The sequence below is a fragment of the Coregonus lavaretus genome (genome assembly GCF_964263955.1).
Source record: "Coregonus lavaretus genome assembly, contig: HAP1_SCAFFOLD_228, whole genome shotgun sequence".
NCBI lineage: Eukaryota > Metazoa > Chordata > Actinopteri > Salmoniformes > Salmonidae > Coregonus > Coregonus lavaretus.
Window position 1 is genome coordinate 513642 of NW_028164795.1, and position 7813 is coordinate 521454.

General features: G+C 47.5%; 1 pseudogene across 1 annotated transcript; it reads left to right on the forward strand.

The window, feature by feature from the left end:
- The first annotated feature begins 356 nt into the window (after positions 1-356).
- LOC311116621 (NLR family CARD domain-containing protein 3-like) lies at positions 357-3995 on the forward strand (annotated as a pseudogene). The gene is made up of 3 exons: positions 357-2133; positions 2368-2541; positions 3986-3995. The product of its transcript is annotated as an NLR family CARD domain-containing protein 3-like (transcript).
- Positions 3996-7813: the final 3818 nt, after the last annotated feature.

Genomic DNA, 7813 nt, shown 5'->3' on the forward strand with positions numbered 1-7813 from the left:
TTACTGTTAATATTTATTGTTTATTTCACTTTTGTTTACTATCTACTTCACTTGCTTTGGCAATGTTAACACACGTTTCCCATGCCAATAAAGCCCTTAAATTGAATTGAATTGAATTGAATTGAGAGAGAGAGACAACATTATTAATGCCATCAATAATACCAATAATGATATAAATCAGTCACACCAGTGTGTAATGCATTATGAAAACATTTACAGATTTATACAGACAGTTAAGAGAATAAATTATTATAATTTAAACTTTATAAGACAGTTTTACAAAACTGTAGGTATTAAATCAGACGTAATATTAATATCCTCTGTGTTATTTCTTCATTCAGATGAGCTTGCTGTGATTTGCCAACGTGAACTCAAATCTAATCTAAAGAAGAAGTTTCAATGTGTATTTGAGGGGATCGCTAAACAAGGAAACCCAACACTTCTCAATAAGATCTACACAGAGCTCTACATCACAGAGGGTGGAACAGGAGAGGTCAATAATAAACATGAGCTGAGACAGATTGAGACAACAACCAGGAAACAAGCAAGACCAGAGACTGCAGTCAAATGTAACGACATCTTCAAACCCTTAACTGGACAAGACAAACGTATCAGAACTGTGCTGACAAAGGGAGTCGCTGGCATTGGAAAAACAGTCTCTGTGCAGAAGTTCATTCTGGACTGGGCTGAAGGAAAAGCTAATCAGGATGTCCAATTTGTATTTTCATTCCCTTTTCGGAAGCTGAATTTGATGAAAGAGGAAAAACGCACTTTGATTAAACTTCTCAATCACTTCTCAATGGAAACCAAAGAATCAAGAATCTCCAACTACGACAAGTACAAAGTTCTGTTCATCTTTGATGGTCTGGATGAGTGCCGACTGCCCCTAGACTTCCAGAAGAACAAGATCTGTTGTGACGTCACTGAGTCAACCTCAGTGGATGTTCTGCTGACAAATCTCATCAAGGGAAATCTGCTTCCCTCTGCTCTCCTCTGGATAACTACCTGACCTGCAGCAGCCAATAAGATCCCTTCAGGGTGTGTTGACCAGGTGACAGAGGTACGAGGGTTCAATGACCCACAGAAGGAGGAGTACTTCAGGAAGAGATTCAGTGATGAGGACCTGGCCAGCAGAATCATCTCACACATAAAGACATCAAGGAGCCTCCACATCATGTGCCACATTCCAGTCTTCTGTTGGATTTCTGCAAAAGTCCTTGAACACATGCTGAAACATAATAGAGAAGAGATGCCCAAGACTCTGACTGAGATGTACACACACCTTGTGGAGTTTCATACCGAACAGAAGAATGAAAAGTATCTTGGGAAAGAAGAGACAGGTCCACACTGGAATAAAGAGAGCATTCTGTCACTGGGAAAACTGGCTTTTCAACAGCTTGTGAATGGCAATCTGATTTTCTATGAAGAAGACCTGAAAGAGGCTGGCATTGATGTCAATGAAGCCTCAGTGTACACAGGATTGTGCACACAGCTCTTTAAAGAGGAATGTGGGCTGTACCAGGACAAGGTGTACTGCTTCGTGCATCTGAGCATTCAGGAGTTTCTGGCTGCTCTATATGTGTTCCTCTCATTCATCAACAACAATGAGAATCTAATGGCAAAACCTCAATCAATGTTCAGCTACTTTTTTGCGCAGTCCAGGGACAAGCCTGAAGTTAGTGTCTACAAGAGTGCTGTGGATAAAGCCTTACAAAGTGAGACGGGAAACCTGGACCTTTTCCTCCGCTTCCTTCTGGGCCTCTCACTGGAGTCCAATCAGAAGTACTTACGAGGTCTACTGACAAAGACAAGAAGCAGCTCACAGAGCCATGAAGAAACAGTCAAGTACATCAAGGAGAAGATCAGGGAGAATCCCTCTCCAGAGAGATGCATCAATCTGTTCCACTGTCTGAATGAACTGAATGACCATTCTCTAGTGGAGGAGATCCAAAGCTACCTGAGCTCAGGAAGTCTCTCAGAAGACAAACTGTCACCTGCACAGTGGTCAGCTCTGGTCTTTGTGTTGCTGACTTCAGAAAAGGAGCTGGAAGTGTTTGACCTGAAGAAATACTCCAGATCAGAGGAAGGTCTTCTGAGGCTGCTGCCAGTGGTCAAAGCCTCCAGAGCTGCTCTGTGAGTAAATACAAGTATATTTAGGTACTAATCATCAGTTTAGAGAAAAATATATTGAATCACTGCATTGATGTTCATATTAGTATAACAATATGACCATACAATTCTAGGAGACGGAAGATGCATCTATATGTTGTTTAAGAGAATAAACCAAATGCATCTGCCATTGTCCTTCTACACTACTGGTGTTAAATTAACAGTGTGTTTGTGAAATCATGATGATCTCTCTGTCAGGCTGTCAGGCTGTCTAGTCACAGAGAAAGGCTGTGCTTCTCTGGTCTCAGCTCTGAAGTCAAACCCCTCACACCTGAGAGAGCTGGATCTGAGTAACAATGACCTGAAGGATTCAGGAGTGAAGCTGCTCTCTGCTGGACTGGGGAATCCCCACTGTAAACTGGAGACTCTGAGGTCAGTATTCCTGTATCACTCAATGAACACACATACACTGGACACACACACACACCCAGGACACACATACTATACACACACACACTGGACACACACACACACTAGACACACAACCTGGACACACACTCATTGGACAACACACACACACACACACTGGACACACACACAAACACACACTGGACACACACACACTGGACACACACACACACACTGATTAATTGAGGAGTGTTTAGAAACATGTTATCTACTGTTAATAATGATAAATTCATTCATTTATATACAGTACCAGTCAAAAGTTTGGACACACCTACTCATTCAAGGGTTTTTCTTTATTTTTACTATTTTTACATTGTAGAATAATAGTGAAGACATCAAAACTATGAAATAACACATATGGAATCATGTAGTAACCAAAAAAGTGTTAAACAAATCAAAATATATTTTATATTTGAAAATCTTCAAATAGCCACCCTTTGCCTTGATGACAGCTTTGCACACTCTTGGCATTTTCTCAACCAGCTTCACCTGGAATGCTTTTCCAACAGTCTTGAAGGAGTTCCCACATATGCTGAGCACTTGTTGGCTGCTTTTCCTTCACTCTGCGATCCAACTCATCCCAAACCATCTCAATTGGGTTGAGATTGGGTGATTGTGGAGGCCAGGTCATCTGATGCAGCACTCAATCACTCTCCTTCTTGGTCAAATAGAGGTGTGTTGAGTCATTGTCCTGTTAAAAAACAAATGATAGTGCCACTAAGCCTAAACCAGATGGGATGGCGTGGCGCTGCAGAATGCTGTGGTAGCCATGCTGGTTAAGTATGGTTAAATTCTAAATAAATCACAGACAGTGTCACCAGCAAAGCACCCCCACACCATAACACCTCCTCCTCCATGCTTTACGGTGGGAACTACACATGCGGTGATCATCCGTTCACCCACACCGCTTCTCACAAAGAGACAGCGGTTGGAACCAACAATCTCAAATTTGGACTCTAGACCAAAGGACAAATATCCACCGGTGTATTGTCCATTGCTCGTGTTTCTTGGCTCAAGCAGGTCTCTTCTTCTTATTGGTGTCCTTTAGTAGTGGTTTCTTTGCAGCAATTCGACCATGAAGGCCTGATTCACACAGTCCCCTCTGAACAGCTGATGTTGAGATGTGTCTGTGACTTGAACTCTGTGAAGCATTTATTTGGGCTGCAATTTCTGAGGCTGGTAACTCTAATGAACTTATCCTCTGCAGCAGAAGAAACTTTCAAAGTTGTTGAAATGTTCCGTATTGACTGACCTTCATGTCTTAAAGTAATGATGGACTGTCGTTTCTCTTTGCTTATTTGATGTCAGGTGTCAGTGTGCTGCGGTAGGACGGAGTCAGGCGCAGGACACAGAACTGAGTAAATAACAAACTTTACTCTGAAAAACATCAAATCTAATTTCCACGCAGGGAAACATAACAGCTCACAGCAGTATACAAAACCAAACAAAGAACAATCACGCACAAAACCATGAGGGAAGCAGAGGGTTAAATAGGGAAATAATCATAATTCGATGGGAACCAGGTGTGTACAATCAAGACAAAACAAATGGAAAAAGAAACGTAGATCGGTGGCAGCTAGAAAGCCGGTGACGACGCCCGCCGATAGCCGCCCGCACAAGGCGGCAGGTAGCTTAGTGGTTAAGAGCGTTGCGCCAGTAACCGAATGGTTGCTGGTTCTAATCCCCGAGCCAACTAGGTGAAAAATCTTGTCGATGTGCACTTGAGCAAGGCACTTAATCCTAATTGCTCTTGTAAGTCGCTCTGGATAAGAGCGTCTGCTAAATGACTAAAGAAAAAAAAAAACAAGGAGAGGCACCAACTTCGGCGGAAATCGTGACATTTGACCAGGCACACATAGTCCACACCATATGTGTTTGGACAGTGAAGCTTACAGTTTTACATTTGGCGCTATGCTCCAGCAATTTGGATTTGAGATAGAATGTTTCATATTAGGCGACATAACAGAATGTGATGGATCATTGTCCTGTTGAAAAACAAATGATAGTCCCACTAAGCCCAAACCAGATGGGATGGCGTATCGCTGCAGAATGCTGTGGTAGCCATGCTGGTTAAGTGTGCCTTGAATTCTAAATAAATCACGGACAGTGTCACCAGCAAAGCACCCCCAAACCATAACACCTCCTCCTCTATGCTTTACGGTGGGAAATACACATGCAGAGATCATCCGTTCACCCACACCGCGTCTAACAAAGACACAGCGGTTTGAACCAAGAATCTCTAATTTGGACCAGACCAAAGGACAAATGTCCACCGGTGTAATCTCTATTGCCCGTGTTTCTGTCATGAGCACTCTCTCTCCCTGGTAGCAACATTAATTGCATTCAATTCTCTGCCACTCTGCTCACTCTCTCCCTACTCTGCCTAACGAGCTCCACCTGGCTCCGCCCTGCTCTGCTCTTGTTACCTGGCCAGCTGCACTGCATTTCCCACTCACCATCCTCACCTTGCCTCACTCTGTTCTAATTACTCTGCCAGCTGAACTGCATTTCCCCACTAACCTCTCCCAGTATATCAAGCCCTGTTTTTCAGCCAAGCCCTGTCAGATCGTCTTCTAACCCGGACCAGTAACCTGCCTGTCTGCGCTCTGACTCCTGTTTGTGATACCGATCCTTTCTTGACTGCCTCCTTGTTCTACTGCCCCGTCTATCCCGACCTGCCTTCTGGACCTCGACTACTCTCCGATCTTCAGCCCCTCCGGTAACTCGATTCTGCTTTCTGTCTCTCACCACGATATTTGCCCAGCCCTGATCTGTACTTCTGCCTGCCATTCATATTGCTGTTGTGTGTGTGTTCCCCCAGGTCTCCGACCACCAGATGAGCGTGCCCAGACGCTTCACCACCCTCAGCCCGATACGCCGCTCCATCACTGGGGAACACACACACTAAGCACTTGGACTGGACACCCCCGGACATTTGGTGACCCCCGGAGCACAGGTACCCACAGGACCCTGAAAGACCCCAGAGCCCCAAGCACCCCTGGAACCCCTGACACCCCTGGCACTCCTCTTCCCGCCTGAAACCTTCAATAAAGAACTCTGAATTTGAACTTGCGCTCTTGGGTCCTCTTCTGTCCGTGACAGAACGATCTGACCATCATGGACCCAGCGCACTCCCTGACCACGATGGAAGAAGAGCCAGAGATGACTGCCCTACAGCGACTGGAACGCTCTGAGGGAGACATAAATCGGATGGCTGGCGACATCGCTTCCCTTCTCCAGCTATTCAACCAGCAGCAACAACAGTTCCAACTGCAGCAACAACAGCTAGCCCAAGCCCTGCAACTACTCTCAAACCCGGCTACTCCACCTGCACCCCCCCCTGGTCCTTCTGTTCCTGTACCACCGACACTCCTTCATCCCTCCGCTGGAGGTCCCAATGCTGCAGGCCCGGCAGTGCTGCTACCAGATCCCCACGCTCCTGAACCAAAGATTGGGAACCCGGAACGTTTTGATGGCAACCAGAAGCAAGTAAGACCATTCTTGAGCAGCTGCCGAATCCAGTTTGCACTACAGCCCAGGACTTTCTCAACAGAGGGAGCCAAGGTGGGGTATGTCATCACACATCTCACCGGTCGAGCTCGGTTGTGGGGAACGGCGGAATTCGACCGGCAAACCCCAGCCTGTGCCTCCTTCAGTGCCTTTGAGGAGGAGATGTTAAAGGTCTTTGACCTAGGCTCGCCAACAGCCGAAGCGTCACAAGCTCTGCTCACCATCCGTCAGGGCAATCGGACAGTGGCAGACTTCTCCATTGACTTTCGTACCCTGGCCAGTCAAAGCTCGTTTAACCCAGAGGCACTGGTGCAAGCCTTCCTCCATAGCCTGGCGGACTATATCAGAGACGAGCTTGTTTCCCATGACCCGCCCTCAACGCTTGATGCCGCCATTGACCTTGCCGTCCGCATTGACCGCCGTATACAGACCCGGAGGAGGGAGAAGGGCCGTCTCAGTCAACCTGCCATCCGCACTCGGGTCGATACCGCTTCTGTCCAGCCCCTGCCTGTCAAGTCCCATAGCCAACTCAATCAGCCTGAGCCCATGGAGATTGGCCGTGCCTCTCTGACTCCCGAGGAGCGTCGGCGCCGTCTAAGCTCCAACCTTTGCCTCTACTGTGGTGGCGAAAATCACCGTGTCGCCACTTGTCCGGCAAAAGCCGCAGCTCACCAGGTGTAGGGGAGATCCGGGTGAGCTCAACAAGCCTTCAGTCTCCCTCCATCCGAAAGACCCTGCTTCATCTCCGCCTTCAGCTTTCTGACAAGACTCATACATTGGCCGCCCTTGTGGATTCCGGAGCCGAAGCAAACATCATGGACCCTGAGCTTGCACAGCAACTGGGCGTGAACCATCATCAACTGACACAACCCATTCCTGCACGAGCCCTGGATGGGCATCATCTTGGCACTGTCACTCATATCTCCGCCCCTGTGACAATCCTGCTGTCAGGAAACCACCAGGAGTCCATCCAGTTTCACCTCCTACACTCACCTGGCCAACCACTCATTCTTGGATACCCGTGGCTCCGTCAGCACAACCCCCACATCGACTGGGAGACAGGAACAGTCCGTGAGTGGGGAAGGAGTTGTCACCAGACCTGTTTAAGGGGGGCCACCCTGCCCGTTCACCGGGAAAGATCTAGCGCTACCCCCGACATATCCAATGTTCCGGCCTGTTACCACAGCCTGAAAGAGGTGTTCAACAAATCCAAGGCGACATCTCTACCCCCACACAGACCCTATGACTGCGCGATTGATCTCCTGCCTGGCACAGCACCTCCCAAGGGTCGTCTGTATTCACTGTCAGCCCCGGAAAGAAAGGCCATGGAGGACTACATTAATGACTCTCTTGCCGCCGGGATAATTAGACCGTCATCTTCCCCCGCAGGAGCGGGATTCTTCTTTGTCGGCAAGAAGGACGGTTCTCTTCGTCCATGCATAGATTACCGGGGTCTGAACGACATCACGGTTAAGAATCGCTACCCACTGCCCTTACTTTCGTCTGCCTTCGAACTGCTGCAGGGAGCCACTGTATTCACAAAGCTGGACCTTCGCAATGCCTACCATCTGGTGCGGATGAGGGAGGGAGACGAATGGAAGACAGCGTTCAACACACCAACCGGCCACTATGAATATCTCGTCATGCCCTTCGGCCTCACCAATGCCCCAGCAGTTTTTCAAGCCCTAGTGAATGATATCCTCAGGGACATGCTAAATACGTTCGT